This window comes from Rhyacophila brunnea, unplaced genomic scaffold, assembly GCF_057557595.1.
Source record: "Rhyacophila brunnea isolate RB1 unplaced genomic scaffold, BYU_Rbru_1.0 scaffold_19, whole genome shotgun sequence".
Taxonomy (NCBI): domain Eukaryota; kingdom Metazoa; phylum Arthropoda; class Insecta; order Trichoptera; family Rhyacophilidae; genus Rhyacophila; species Rhyacophila brunnea.
This window is the reverse complement of record NW_028232848.1, coordinates 16,895,146-16,912,141: the sequence shown is the minus strand read 5'-3', so window position 1 is coordinate 16,912,141 and position 16,996 is coordinate 16,895,146. Positions and strand designations below refer to the sequence as shown.

The 16,996-nt window shown below is 34.5% G+C and overlaps 1 protein-coding gene across 11 annotated transcripts in view; it reads left to right on the top strand.

Annotated features, from left to right (window-relative positions):
- Csk (C-terminal Src kinase) overlaps nt 1-16,996 on the top strand; it is a 146,517-nt gene that overhangs the window by 100,063 nt on the left and 29,458 nt on the right. Inside the window, exons 1-2 of one of the 11 annotated variants that reach the window (XM_085946028.1) lie at nt 9,902-9,933; nt 15,184-15,370. The exons of 7 other annotated variants lie outside the window; for them this stretch is intronic. The gene's annotated coding sequence lies outside the window, so the exon portion shown is untranslated. Of the gene's footprint in view, nt 1-9,876; nt 15,003-15,183; nt 15,371-16,996 lie in introns of those variants that run through there. 3 more of the 11 variants (XM_085946019.1, XM_085946027.1, XM_085946030.1) reach the window with 3 other exon arrangements.

The window sequence follows — 16,996 nt, the reverse complement described above, 5'->3', positions numbered from 1 at the left end:
ATTTTCGAAACGGTGCATTTTTTTTTTGTTTCTTTAGCCAGAACGCCCAGAACTACATCTTACTCCCAAATTGATGTAATTTAAAGGTTTCTATTGACCTTGTTGTGAGTTGTGATATCTCTTGTGTTTACGTGTGAACCGCGTTTTCCAAATTTATTATGTTAATATAAAGCCTGACCGTCCTTTACAGAGTGTACAAAACCGAATAACCTTCACTTAGTAGAATGATGCGATGTGCTCATCTCGTAACTACAAATAACACGGTCATTTGTTTGGAGGTCGAGCCGATATTTGCGAAATTGTCGTAGCATGTAGGTACCTGCGTATTTTGTGTTTAAGTACAATTAAATTTACCTTGTACCTAGTTGTACATTATTCTGTTGAACGCTATGTCCACTTTAGACGATTGCAACAGGTGCATTAGCGTAGTAATTATTGATAATGAAGAAATATCGCTGCTTTGTGGATTCAATTGGTGTTATTTACGACTTATGTTTTGTTATGTCACGTTATATACGTTAGGCATTAGCGGTTTTCCACGAAGAATGAAAATCTTAAATATACAGGCTTTTTTTCACAGTCGAGTAGGTATTAAAGAGTTTTTCATGATCAGTGATCATAAAACATTCCTTCGGTAAATTCATAGTGCCATTTAGTAAATGTATGCCATGTAGCAAAGCCGTATATATTCAGGCCTAGACACGAAATGGCGAGTTCCCATACTAGGTATTGGTAGTTTTTGCTTAACTTTGAATTCAATGCGGTAATCTGTCCGCAGTAAACGAAGATTTTCGATTGCATAGTTCGTTAAAATTAATTAACGTATTACCTAGATTTTTTTTCTTCAATTTGAAACAATCATCATTTTCTACAAACATATTGAAGTCGAAGTAGGAGCAATAACTGTGTAGCACTATGATCTAACTAAATTCACTGTTTCGTTTCGCGGCCTGAATATAGAGGGCCTTGTGGAGGGATTCCCAACCCTGTGCCCGCGATTAATTAATAAATAATTAAAAAAATTAATTAAATAATAAAATTAATAATTAATTATTTTCTCTTTGGATTTTTAAATCGATTAATAAAAATAATTGCAATTGAATTTTTATATTGGTTGATAAGATATATTAAATTTGTCGTCGATTTATTCATGTGTGGTTGAATAAGCAACCCTGTTTCATTATATTTAATAATATTTTAAAATATTGCTTGAAAAACAGAACCTAAATCCATTAGTTTCATTGAAAAAAAATATGCCCGCCATTCCATTTTTCGCTACAAATGTGCTCGTGATGACAATAAACCCATTGGAACAACAAGGGCCCCTGAGCATATGGTGCCATCTTTCTGAAACCTACATGTTTGTCGGATCCGTATCTTCCAATTGAGGCCAAAATATATCCCGGATCATCGTAAGATCGCAGTGCCTGTCTCACATTATTAAAGAAATGCCAAGGATGCCGCCAGACTGCACCAGACAGTCACTTTTTCAGATTGCGACGGAGGTACAAGGGGTGTATGATCCATTACAGACTATGCGGTTTCAAATTTGGCCACAATTAGACGAATTATGTCTTTTGTAAGACGATGATGCCAACCGCAAACCATTCAAATCGAACACTAATTTTGATCACGAAATTTTATTATTTCAGTACACCGTGTTAGCAATTAATAGACAAACACGGACGAATACAACTGTCTGAAAATTACGGTAAAAGTTTCTGATAACACCCTTGTATATTTAAAGAAAAAATCAATTCATAACACAGTCAATGAAGTGTAAAAATGTCCTGGCATCATAATCATTGCTGGATTTGTAACACTTGATGGCGGTATAGGAGGTAAACTATCTTCAGAATGCAGATATAGCTAGATATATATAAATAACCAAGCCATTATTTCAATTGAGTCACGATGGTCAACAGTGATGCATATGGCGAAGTATGTATTCTAAATTCTTAGTTAATTGCCTCATTAGCCTCATCTATACACAGTTCAGCCCAAAAGCGTTAGGTCGAGCAAGCTCGCGCCACTTCCCTCAGTCCATCACGATATCCTGCACCTCTCAATATCAATCTTGCATCAGTGTACAATTTTCTTCACTACAGACTTACTAAGTATTATATAAATGATATCGATGTCAAAAAATGCGCTCAATGTAAAGTGACTTGTCCAATTTTCAACGCAAACTAAATAGGTATACAGGTTGCCATAATCTTACATCGACCGAAATCAATTTAGCGAATAATTGTTCGATTTAGACATACTTGTTATTGAGTATTCACGATTTCACCTGTTTGAATAATATTAGTAAACGACGTAAGTGAAAGCATACGAAGTTATTTTTTGTTCTCTACTATAATATTGTGTACCTACATACAGACTTTCATACATTCATTATTGGTTTGCAATATGTAAACTAAGCTGGAGTGACAAATTATAATTCATTTCAATCTGTTGAGTATATATGACTGCGGCTTTTAACCTGGGTCGATTGATATATTGAGTGGGTCTTAAAATATTTTCAGCAATAACAATATTTGCGAAACAGTTTGCAAATGTACAAAATTCGTTTATTCATATACATTTCGAACCGCTGTGCGTCGATTGTTCAGTTTTATGGTGACTCCCCACCATGGCCCCCATATCCTTAAGCGGACCCCCAGACTAGGATCGTTGGCGGGGCCTCTACTTATCACTAAGGTTAAAGGCAGTGTGACGCTCTACAGTAGCGTTTTCTAAATAATGTTCGAGATGACAAAATTAAGGTTATTCAACGTATTTTGTGTTTATGAATACCTATATTACTCGAATAATTATGGAGTTGTTAAGTATCGATACAATAATCAAAAATTTGCATCGCACAACCACTACTCCCGGAGTAAAATAGCGCCGCAAGCGATTTTTTTTTAACTAATGGTGCAAATTTGAGATGTGTGTTTATCTCACTTATCTGGTTGACCCGTCACGCCGACCCCCACTAACCCCGGACCCCCAATGATATTATCGCGTCTCGCTTACTCTTGAAGAATGAGATTGGGTAGACAGTCAGCACTTTTACGTGTAAACAGTGTTATTATCGTGATTGTTTAAAATACACACTATTGTTGCAAGTAAATCCATGCACGTGTACAGGCGCTATAACACCAAGAATTAATACTGTTACCAATAGGTAGTTTTTTTTTATTAAAATAAACAATTTATTTTAACCGTGTTATTTTATTGATATTTTCTTGGGTCGCAAAACACCGTAAGTTAAGAAACCCTGATTTATAATAATCAATATTGAAAATAGATAGTCCACGCTAAAATAATACGGTAGTGACGATACTGTTGTGATTATAATTCAATTTATTAATATATTGAATAAACTGTTTAAAATGTCAAAATGAATTCATGGATTTAAATGTTAAAAAATGTAAATGTTTAATTATCAAAATGTCACATTACTATGCATTGATTAGTTGCGCAATATGCAAATTTTATTATTGATCAAAATTCCACCATGTTTGTCCCAAATGGACTGAATTCAGCGGTCGTATTGGCCTTATCACTCAGAAAAAAATATCTCATAGAAAATTTTCATAGAAAATTTGCATGTTCGCCATGTGCAACTGCATTTTACGGCCGGTATCATGATGCGGATCGTGTGAAGCATGCATTATGAAAGCACTACATATTGTATTTAGTTACAGTTTTCTTTGACGGAAACTCATCGTAGCATGTTAAAACAAAATCAATAATTATAATTATATATTCATTTATAAGAGTTTTTTTTTTACTATTTTATTACTACTAGTCCCTATTACTTCGCTGCCACGTTCATCCTTCGAACAATAGTAAATATACAACTGACAATCAATTATAATTTGAATTCAATGTTCATCAAGCACCCTCAGTAGATAATAGGTACTAAAACTAGATCAAGCTGTAAATGCTTCTCATGATTCATGATATGACCTAAATAGACTGATATTTTACAATTACCTGCTAAATCTTTTGATGGGTCGCGATGGTGGCCCGTGAATTGGTGACTTATGAAGTCGTGTGTAGCGGGGTCGAATTCACATGTTGTGTTCACATTTGTTTGGTTCCAGAGCACGGTCTTGATGGGTTGAGCAAGTGGCTAATATCCATTTATCGTAAAATAAAATCTGCTAAGAAACCCTTTCAGTAAGCGGCCAATACCGACAACGGATTATAGCCAATGAAATGAGTGTTATTTTTTCTATACAAGTCGATTACTGGATGACTTTTGGTCGATCGTACGAAAGGCCTCGTATATTCGTAGGATTTATAAATTTGAATCATGAACATGTAAAAAACGTATACATTCTGTACATTTAGTTGTATTATAATATGATTTCGTTGTTATTTAGAAGGGGAAGCGTTAACTATTCTTATTTTTATTTTCTTAATTAGATTACTTACATGACAGATGTCAATCAAATTAACCATGATGAATCCCGCGTAACCTCGTCGTATCACTTGATTCGTATTGCATCACTCACGGCCTGCTCAGGAGTTAGAGAAGGAGAAGATTTGAATCCCCGCGCTTTAAATTGAGGTGTAGTTTCATGACCGTCACACAATATACCTACTCTTTGTACAGTATGATAATAGTTTAACGATGAGTGCAATGAGGGCCCAAAAAACACCAAAACTCAACATTTTCACGTGGAGCAGGAAATACAGGTGGCGTTGTTTAATGTGTAACGTCTCCGTGTCCTCTCACTCTTCAGTCATATATAATACGATTGTATAGTTGAAGAATGACTATGTAAGAGTATGATAGGTAGCATTATGCCCCCCACATCCTGAAGCGGGCCCCCAGCTTAGGATCTTTGACTGCCCCCCTACCTATCGCTAAAGATAAAGACGGTGTGACGCTATACAGTAGCGTTTTCCAAAAAATGGTGTACGCGGTAAAATTAATGTGTTTTCGTGTTTTTTGTATATTTGAATTCATCTACCTATTTGAATTATGGAGTTGTCGAGTAACGATACACAATTAAAAATTGTATCGTACATCATTTTAAATAATAATGATATTGAAGATAAATAGCGCTTTTTTTACTATTCGAGAAAATTTGTGATGTGTATTTAAATCACTTATCTGGTAGATTCGGCACGCCGGGTCCTTCCTGAGCCCGGGCCCCCAGGCTAGAGCCCTGTCAGCCCCCCCTTTGTGGGGGCCATGGGTAGCATACTTGAAGTTAGATAATATGTCTCTAACATTATATTTTAATCGTTGATGAAAAGTGAGAGTATTTACGTATGAGTAATAATGACTATTTTGCAATATTATTGAAATCCAATACACTTGCGATTTCAAAAAAACATTATAAGGGTGTAATTCTATATTATCTCTTGTATGACACAAACAAACACTGTTACCTAGCGATTATGAATGCTATTCATTTCATGATATTGATATTGCTCACGTTATGCTATGAATTTGAATCTATACGTGCATCAGCAACAGTCTAGTAATTATGATTCAGTTTTTTTAAATAGTGCACTTCGGCAATATTATATTATTGGGTTGGTATTGCTGATAAATTGATTACGTTTTGTTTTGATCTCCATTTTTTAGATTTAGTTGATTCATCGACTTGATATAAGGTGGGTGTGGGGTGAGCGACCCCAGCCAATGAATCATGTTTTTTTCCCTATCAACATAATAACATAACGCCTACAAGTTGGTTTATTAGTTGATAGGTAGGTATTTCGATTTTAGTATAATTTATACTGGTATAGGGGTTTATGGTCTGTTGATTTTGCATTGGCGGGCTCAGATACGTGGATGTCCTAGGCGCAGAATAATTTTGATAAAACAATAAATAAATTCCAACTCGTAACGTACATACTAAAATATGAATTTATCTCTTTTCTATAATCATATACTGTGAATAAAAATAATAATTATTAAAGATGACCACGATGGTACGCTGCCTATTTTGTTATGCTTTGGGTAATATTTATATAGTTATTCAATTTGTGAAATGCATTTTTATTATTATTTTAGTATAGTTTAATAATTATTGTACGACCGTTTTGAACTGCTTCGAAGCCCCCTTTTAAATCTTCTGACGAATCGATTGCGTCGAAGAGAGTCACCCCTGGTTTTGCATTATGTAGTTTAGCCATAAAGTCACGCATAAAGGATCAGTATTACTGTCAGTACCATGTGTAGAGGTGGAATTATATATTATTGACCGCCAGTATTGGCAGTAGGTATCATAGACATTATGAGATTAATTGTGAACTTAGGTAATATTATATTAAAAATAGTCTTCATCCTCTTTCTACAATTAACCAATTTACTTAAAATTGATAATGCTAAAATTATAGTCAAAATGCCGTTGAACGATAGTTTATTTCGATCGATTGTGAATAACAGCAGATACCATAACCATAGACTAAAATACTTACTATCTGTGCTGCACAGCCATATTGACCGTAATGTGGTCTGCTTGTCATGCCAGTAGTAAGTTGTTAAATTTTGTGTGTATCATGCTTTATGGAGTTCCAGTGAAACGCCCGCCATTATATGTGCTAATTTCGTCATAATTAGATAGGACATGCATAGCTTAGCGTTCATATACGTGGGTGTCGTATTTTTTTCAAAAATATGTATATTCAATAAAGAATGTTACATTCTTAAATCTTGTGAATTATTCGTTGAATAGTGTATTATATGTATTTACTATTATTTCGCTGGGATGTATTTGGTAGATACTATTTTGATGATCCTATTCCAGGCCCTAGGGATGATCTAGTTTTCGCTAATCATCACAACTTGTCCAAATTATTATCACCCATCTGTCTGCCTCAGTGGCAAAGGGTGACATTTGGAAAGAGGTAGGCTGTGGAGATCTGATAAAAAGAACACACTCGTCAGGTATACTTGCGAGAAATAAGAAGATAATACGATATTACTACTAATGAATAGGTACATACTAATGACAACGATACACTAATTTAATGAAACTTCAAAAACTCACTGACGACATAAAATTAAGCGATCAGTTTAAATTAAGTAGGTACGTATTTTTTGAAAACATTCTATATTTATTAATCTTCGATTAAACACCATAGAAATTATATTTTTAAATTATCTAATTATTAATTATTTAGTTTTAGGCTCTGCTATCGGAGCTTACGTTAGTTCATACAATTTGATTGACTGGGCTGGGCTACGTGACGTAAAGCCCATATGAAAAAAATTAAAAAGAATTATTTGAAACATAATCCGACCTTTATTTGCGTCAAGACAGATGGCGCGCTGTGGTACCTATATTTTTTAAAACCTTTGCAGATTGTTTTGTTATTATCTGTGTAATACATTCCTACACATACGGCATCTCTCTTTGGCAAAATAAATTATTTTATAGAATATATAATCTAGTGATTATATAAATAAGTCAATATGCAATTTAAAAATTTTTCTTAATAAGGTAGGCTTCAAATAATCGGCCAGTATGGAGTCTTCGCCACTGGTCTGCCTAGTAGGTACTGGTTGAATGCTTCCACAATCCCCGTAAACTCCTCTACCTTGTCTCCCAAAGTAACATTATACATACCTACTTTACTCTGCGGTCCGAAAGGAAATTGTTTTTAACACATACTTTCGTACTACATAGTTGAATTGGAATGATTGATTGGTAAATATATTATTACCTATATCGAGAAGGTTTTTTCCCAATATTGCCAATAAATGACGAGCGTTAATAATATTTGTGATATGTCAGGAAGGTCAATGAAGAAACTTAGTCATCGTTGTTTTTTTCTAATTTTTTTCCGTTAATTACAACTTGTAGGTACGGTCCAGGATGTCGGAACAAGTTACTAGGCAGGTAATGTAGTAATTACTCATTCATTGTGTAATGTTTTTGTTTTTAACGTGAGTTACTTGTAATTTGCGTCATTTTATATGCCTTTATATTATTTATTACATTTTAATGTTGGCAAATCGATATTATATTATGTATAATATAAATATACGTACGTCATGGAATGGTTCCATCAAAACACTCCTTTTCTTTATTCGTGAGTCAGTCGAGAAGGAGAACGATTAAACGTGTATGCAAATTGGTTTTAATCATTTTTCTATATATACCAACCTGGTATTTGTTTTTTGTTAAATCAACACTAAATGACCTTTTGTCGAATTATGAATCTACGACTCGGAAAATATAATATCAATTATAAATTGGGCAACATGTGAAACACTTTGGTTTCGGCGTCATGCGGTCTGAATATTATTTTTTTCAAACGAGGGCAGTTTGATAACTAACGTAAAGGAAAAAAACCACATTGTAGGCGTGAAATTATGAATAATATTAATATTATTATATTTCCTCGCGTGTCCCAAAAATGAATGGTCCTAGCAGATGGCATCTAATGTTGGCTTATTCGCCAGCGATTCGCATATATGTGTTCACTGTTTTGATTTTCCTCCGTTTTGTGTATCATTTATTTAAAAAAAATATATTAATTCAAGAGGCAGGTGATTCACAAAGAAAACTGGCGTACAGAGAGGGGGGTAACTGCGACGTGTGTTTTCCATGGGCGGATAGCCAGGTAGCATCGCCCGATACCTGAACTTGCGTTCTCAATTTTTTTGGTCAGCTGACATTCGTATAATCATTAATCTTAGCTAAATAATTGCAGCCAACTCCTGGTTATAAGAATATCAGAAGTCAGTTCCAGCCTAATCTCCGAAGGGTTCAATTTAGCGGATGTTACTAGTTGTCAGATTTACCTTAGTGTCTGAAAATTTGTGCGCAAGTAGTTGGCCGTATCACAATTTATCGTGAGCTGTTTTATCGGAAATAGATGGCCGTACGTACCTACAATTTACATACCAACATTACCAACGATTTTCCTTACCAAACAAAATACTAAGAGCGGAATGCAGAAACATTTGTCATAATTAAAATTTCCTTAGCAGAAAACACTATGCAGAAACATTGTCCTTAGTTAAGATCATTTGTATTCAAAATAATACCATATTTAAAAATTCTCTTTCCTATAGTTTAGGTAAATTATTTTATAATTGTTAAACGATGACAAAAATATGACAACTGCATTTTATAAATGCAATAACTATAAATACATATTAATATTTAATTATAATACTCTTATGTTTCTGTTATAAGTCATTATACGTGATTCCACAGGCACCGCAAGATATTTTTTTTAACATGGTAACACTAGCGTCAAGTGTCATTCTTCATCTGGCATTTTGTATTTCTGCGGGCTGGCGTATAAAAGTAAAATAATATTCTGCAAGTACATGCCAAACGAATTAACACTATCAATATCCATATTGAGATACATTGTTAAATGAATTTGAGTGTATGGGCTGTTTTATAGACATGCCAATTTATTTTGACAGCAGCTGTCAGTGGTAAATGGTAATACAGAAGGGGGCGTGTTCATAACAAAAGTAGTCTATGGTTAAGGATTCCTTAACTCTATACTCAGGATTGTCTATAGTTAAGTCATCCTTTTCGGCGACTTATCCGTAGGAACGAAATCTTAGATTGTGCATGCTGCTCTAAGGTTGTAAGTTTTACTTGCACATGGCATTTATGTGTGATATGCAGGTAAAAGCATAATGATATCAATTGATAGGTAGGTAGTAGTGCTTTTTAGTCGTATCGGTGCACAGAACAGAATTTCTGACACACTGTATCAGTGTTAATATTTTTTCTTGTCCGTTGAAACTCCACCACACATGCCGTCTCGCCGTCTGTTGACAAAGCTGATCATAAAATAGTAGTATGCACATACATACATACTCGCACATCCAACTAACACACTTTTCTATGAGAAAAAATATAACCTGTTGCTTCAATAATAATGGCTCAGTAGCAAAAAGGTGAAAGTGTGCGAATTCTCTGCGAGTGGAATTAAAAAACAGCCGTTAATTGTTTTGTTTTTTATTTACGTCATCTTCGTTAATTTCGATACTCGTTTCGTCATTCAAATTATACTAGTCTTTACAATACTTTACATACAGTTAGAGTTTGGTTGCATTGCAAGTTGTAAATACCATAAGTATTACAGACCAACATACACGTGCCTACATAGAAATAAACAATGTGTAAAAACTGTTTACAAACATTTGTGTGTGCGTTTTTTTTTTATTCCGCCGCCGATGTCAACCATGTGCAAACAAACGCAATGACAAAATAAGCAACTACCTATTGACATGTTAACCATGTGTGATCTTGTGTAGTGTCGTTTTCATTAAGGTTGTACCTCAGTAAAGTTGAGGCACGGTCTAAAAAGATCCTGGCTAGGCGGGTGCAAATGACGCATGCCAAACAAAATATAATTTGTCATAAAAATCCAACATACGTCCATTTTATGTTCTGTTTATTGTAAACTAGAAGACTCCAACCTTCGCACTGGATTAGCCAGTTCCTCACCGGCCATGGCAACTTCGCCGCCAGACTCCACGAGTTTGGCTTGATAGTAGATGGGCCGGGTTGTACCTGCGGGCATAACCACCAAGATGTTGAACACATCCTCTGGGATTGCCCGCTTATGGAATTCGAACGAGCGGAGCTGTTTGCCAGGGTCCGTCCTCACACGGGCCCAATTGGTCATGGAGATCTGGTAGCAACCGAGGCCAACTTTGCGGCATTTGAGAAATTTGCAGCGTCGTATGGGGAGCGGGACAGTCCCGACTCTTCTGTAGACTCATCCATTTCAATTCGTGACACTCAGTATGCGGGTACACAAAGCGCTTAACGTCAGCGGACAGCAGAGCCAGTCCAAAAAACAAAAGTTTTCTTTCTTAACTTTCTTCTTTAAGCACTACGGTGCATGGTTGCAGCATCAGTCCCGTGCGGCTCCGTCTCGGGACGGAATGAGCACTTAAAATCACTTCTTTCAGACACGTTTAAAGCGTAATAGAAAGCGGCCGTGCATATCCACGGTTGTGCATATATTATGACGGGTGGTGGTGGGCACTTTAACGTATGTTCTATTAGTAACAATAATAATAATATATTCATTGACATGTTTTTTTTTTTAAAGTAAATGGGTAACGTTTTTAGTCATCTTTACACGATTTAAGAATTAATACGCCCGTCGCCATCACGAAACAAAGTGACGTGTTTCCAGCTCGACGTTCTCTCTCAGAATGCGAGCGAGTCCAAAATTTCGTCGCGCCTATAGTTGAAAATTATTTGCCGTTTCACTGATGTATCACCTTAAGGGTATAGGTATCTGTGCTGAGGAATGGTCTAACTATATAGTAAGTAAATAGCAGGTAATAATATATTAGGTAGGTAGTGTCATCTCCCGTCAAGTCAGAGAGTGTGAAGATGCTTCCTCTTCTCGCTCAGTATGGTGGTGTTTGACATCGTCTGTCATTTGGACTTGAAGTGAACAATAATACACCGGAATGGTCGAAAACGGCGATTTTTATTTGGAGAATACTTGGGACTATATTTTATATCATTTCAATAACGTAAATCGAAATACACGTGTTTATAATTTGACTGCCAAAAATCTTCTTCTCTCCTGCGCATGCTCGCCAAGAACCTTTGCTTTTCGATCCCGCCGCCGCAATAATTTAGCGCTGCGCGCGGACCACAAAATGCAATGTTGCCAGTATCTTTTATTTTTGACGTATTTGAATTTACAGCATTGGCAGTTTTATTATTATTTATTTTCGCAATCATCCCTTACTATGGCGTCGGCCTGATAATGGTTCGGGCCTCTCTAGATCCACAGAGACATCCCCAAATGGGGACCATTCGGGGGTGTAACACTAGGTACGAGGGTGGGTCAATAAGTCCTTAGAAAAGCCGACAGGTGGCGCGACTAGTACTGTAAGCGGTTTGTTTTCATGCAGCGGCACTACCGATTCAGTATGCTGCGAAGTTTCAATCAGATTGGTCGGGTTGTTGTGTGTTTCTCGTACATTTAAAAAAATTGGAAAATGGAAAAATGGAAAATGGAGAAAATTGAGTTTAGAGCTGTTATTAAACATTTTAATATAAAAGGGTTAACAGCAAAGGAAATAAAAAATGAGTTGGATTTAGTTCACGGCATATCTGCTCCTTCACTTGCAACTATTTATAACTGGTTAAATGAATTTAAACGTGGTCGTACATCAACAAAGGATGAACCACGCTAAGGACGTCCTGTAGAGGTGACTACACCAGAAATGATCAATAAAATCCACGATATGGTGTTAAGTGACCGAAGATTAAAGTTGAGTGAGATAATTGAGGTTACAGGGATCTCAAAAGGTAGCGTCATTTCTATTTTACATGACAAATTGGGCATGAAAAAAATTTCTGCAAGATGGGTGCCGCGTTTGCTCACAGTCGACAATAAACGCAATAGGGTGGTGGCCTCTAAAGCCCTGTTGTCGCTCATGCAACGCAATCCGGATGAATTTTTTCGTCGCTTTGTGACTGTAGATGAAACATGGATACACCACTATACTCCCGAGACGAAAGAACAGTCAAAGCAGTGGATTGCGAAAGGCGAACCATGTCCAAAGAAGGCGAAAACCGTAAAATCAGCTGGTAAGGTTATGGCTACTGTATTTTGGGATGCACGTGGAATTATTTTCGTTGACTATTTGGAAAAAGGAAAAACAATAACAGGGGATTATTATGCATCTTTATTGGACCAGCTAAAAAACAAAATTGAAGAAAAACGGCCTCATTTAAACAGGAAAAAATCCTCTTTCATCAGGACAATGCCCGTGTTCACACATGTTTACGATCAATGGCTAAAATTGAAGAATTGAAGTTCGAATTGGTCGACCACCCACCGTATTCGCCAGATTTAGCCCCCAGTGACTTTTTCCTTTTCCCAAACTTAAAAAAATGGCTAAGTGGACAACGTTTTTTTTCAAATGAAGAAGTCATCGATCGGACAAATGCTTATTTTGAGGACCTTCCGAAAACTTATTTTTCTGACGGTTTAAAAAAAATTGAGAAATGTCTAACCAAGTGTATTGAGCTCCAAGGAGATTATGTTGAGAAATAAAAAAAAATACAAAAATAAAAACTGTTATAATGCTTTTTTCTAAGGAATTATTGACCCACCCTCGTATATAGGTATATTTCAAGTATTTCAATTGACAGGTTTTTGTATTTTTACATAAGTAGGTACCTACTTATGAAAACTTATTTCACTTAGTCTCCATAAGAATATAAATATAATACGGCGACAGTAAAAAAACAGTTGGCTTAAAAAGACTTCAGAAAACAAAACAACAAAAAATATAAAATCAATAAGTCATAGGTATGTGTTGTCTGGTATCAAAATTTGTCAAAATCCATGATGTTTTTCATCTAAGTATGCCGTATGAAACTTTGGTTTGGCATCTACAAAAATAATGTAATGTTATTCCATGAAAATTGTATGTAGTGACTAGTGACTGGTGTTCATTATATGTAAAATAGAGTGCTTCGATAAATGCCACAGCAGTGATGAGAATGTTTTATTTTAAGTAATTTATTTATTTTCATTTGACACAATATTTTTGTATGCCAGTCTTGTCGGTTAATTTTGTCTAACGGTTTTGTCTGGCAGTTTTGTCTGAAAATTTTGTATGGCAGTTAATCCGACAGCTTTCATTAAATTACAAATTGATGAGAAATTGATATTGGCGGGTTCATTATCTGTCTAAAATAGAGTGTTTCAATAGACGCAACAGAAGTGATGAATGATAATATGGGAATGTTTTTTTAACTAATTTGTTTTCATTTGACACTTATAATCAGACGGTTTGGTCCGATAATTTTGTTATGGAGTTTCGGTTCAGGGTTTTCAAGATTTGAAGCCAGGGTTCCACTATGATTCTCGTGGTTCAAGGGTTCGGTCCCGGTTCCATTCTCAGCTCTGGTTTGATCACCACAGTTTCCAAGACCAAATATAATTATTCATCATCATATTTTTTCGGTGAATTCGTGTATATATTTTACTTAATACATTAGTTTGCGTTAGTATTATAATGTATAAGACGTAGGTATATTAATATTTGGCGTATCAAAAATTACACTCCGATATTTCGTATATTCTACTGGTATCTGTCGGAAGAGTGTTAGTTGCATGTTTAAAAACTCGTTAGGAGTTTTTTTTTTATGAATTTCTTACAATTTGGACATGTTTCTATATTTATTGGATAATTGGCGTGCAGAATTGTCAGAATCTATCGGCATTCAAAACAGATTACCTTTTAGTGTTATGCAACAAAGCACGAAATACCAAAACACTTATATTCCGAGTTAATTGATTTTGTTTCCTGGGTGGGCAATAAATCGAGAAGATATTTTGACAATCTTTGATTGATTATTGTATACCCCTTCATATACAACTGCGATTCCTCGAAGATTATGAAACAATACATAAGGTGTAAAATTCAATTATTATAATATGTGAAACAGTTAAATGTTTCGTAAAATTTAAATTAAACGATTTAGTAAATAGTTACCTAAATCCGGTTTATTTTACTAATTTAGACTTATTGCAGCGTAGTCAAACCTTTGGCATACAGGTTGCATAATTATCACTTTGAATATGCAGTTATTGATTAGTAATTAGTACGTTTCGCTACATGTCGTGTTTTATTCAAAGCCAAAAATATTTGTACGATGTGAAAATTCCGATATGACTGACAGAAAAGCATTTAAGTCGAATGTACGAGTATTTTCAATCGATCATACTTCATGTTGAAACAGTAATTTGAGGTACAAATACGTATCATTCGTTATTGTTCCATATCTTTTGAGATTCGGGTGAATCAGATATACATGTTTTTGGATTCAAGTCATGGACCCAATTAGTTGAGCGAAAGGAAAACATCATTTTTTTACCATCGAATTCTAGGTAGGTAGGTATTCCATAATTTACGTTTTTTTACCCAATCGCGATAAACGAAACAAAATAAAACAATTCCATTTTCAAATCTCCTAAGTCTGCCTGTAACAAAATCACCGGATGCGCTTGAGTTATTCGTAAGTGTTAATCGTTATCTTCTTCTTTTTCTTCGCTGTGTCCGTATTTCGTAATGTCTGTTGTTTGTTTTTACGGTCATATTACTATTTGCAGTTTCCCATCTTTCAAGTTTATACGTAATACGTATTATTAAGATTTATTGTGCGGCTTAGTTTTATCTATGGTCTTACTTCTTACTAGGACGTGTAACATCGGAAACGCTATTATTTATTACATTAAACACTCATCATCAACAGATGAATATATTTGTGTATACGTTATTTGGTTAGCAACAGTGACGTCCCGTGGGGGTAGGCAGATTGAGCGTCGCTTGGGGGCGGCAGTTAACCGAAGGGCGGCAAATCGAGGAGAATCATTTGGAATATAAGTATAGAAATATGATACTTATATAGAAATAGCTAAAATTATTTTGTTGACGTTGTACAATAGTATAGTAATATAGTAAAAATGGTATGAAAATAATTACTCTATGTATTGATAAATGGTACAAACAAAATGTGTCAGAAATATCAATCAAATAAGGCCTCAGACTCTGGTGATTTGGGAGTCTAACTTAACGGCCCACATGCTCGTCGTAGGTCAAAATTGAGTTTTTATTGTATTTTCAAACCATGATCCTGGACACTCCTTAAACGTTGTAGATAAACTATTTATATAATTTTGAAGCCTTATTATCCTTTATATTTATTTCAAACATTTGATGACTGCATAAAGTATTTTTGTTACATAAAATAGTATTCTTTTAAACCTCTCGCTCTAATGTTTTAGAAAATAGTCATATTTCGGTACATGATTGTGCAGTGGTGTAAAGATTTTTTAGATTTATTAATTTTTAATCGCATTTATAAAACCATTAGTATAATTTATGACGAGATAATTTTATTAAAATATTTACGATAAAAAATTATATTGATAATCTCTGTGATCCCAGATTTGACAAGAATTAGGCATTTTATTATTAAAAAAATCGGCAAGATTAACACATTTGAAGATGATTCTAAAGATACTTATTATAAGCTATGTCTTTGACCATTCAAGTGTGATAAACATCTTATGAATAATGATTGCTTTATAATAATTATTGACCTAAGAATAAGGTAGTGTTTTTTTGAAATACGCCATTTCTTTTGTCATTCCCCAGTGGTTAAGCTACAACATACGGCCGTAACCATAAATTGACAAACTATAATTAAAGTAGAGAGTAAAACGATATTGACGCGCGTGTTTGAACATGTACCGTTTAAAAAAATTAAAAAAAAATCGGTTAGATTTGACACTTGAATGGTCAAAGACATAGCTTATAATGAGTATCTTTAGAATTATCTTCAAATGTGTTAATCTTGCCGATTTTTTGAATAATAAAATGCCTAATTCTTGTCAAATTTGGGTTCACAGAGATTATCAATATAATTTTTTATCGTGAATATTTTACTAAAATTATCTCGTCATAAATTATATATGTATAATATACATATATTATATATACTTATGAAGTAAATATTGCAATATTTAAATGAAAGGTTAATGTCGTTTGTTGTAAAATCATCAAAAACAGAACGTTTTATTTGGATTTTGGACTATGAATTTGAAAAGTTTAAAAAATACTTTGCCCGTTGAATCAATAGTTACGATTATGCTCTTAAGATAGATTTTTCAATGTAAAACAATGATCGTTGGTATATTATAAATTATAATATATACATAAGTATAAATGTAATCGTCATAATACATATTATATGACAACTTTTCCTTGTGCATTGCTGTCAGTGTCAACTAAATAATATGAAGTAAGGTTGTGAAATTAAATTTATATTCAATCCTGAACTTATGAAAAAATGTCACAACCTCGTAATTCACACAAAGTGTAAATTAAGTGTGTTAGCATTATCAGTGGGTCTATTCTATGCTTATCGACCGCTAAAGTGATAAAGTGAAAAATATTATGAAACTTAGGGTAGGTTTGTATCAAAATATTAGCACTTATTGTAACAAT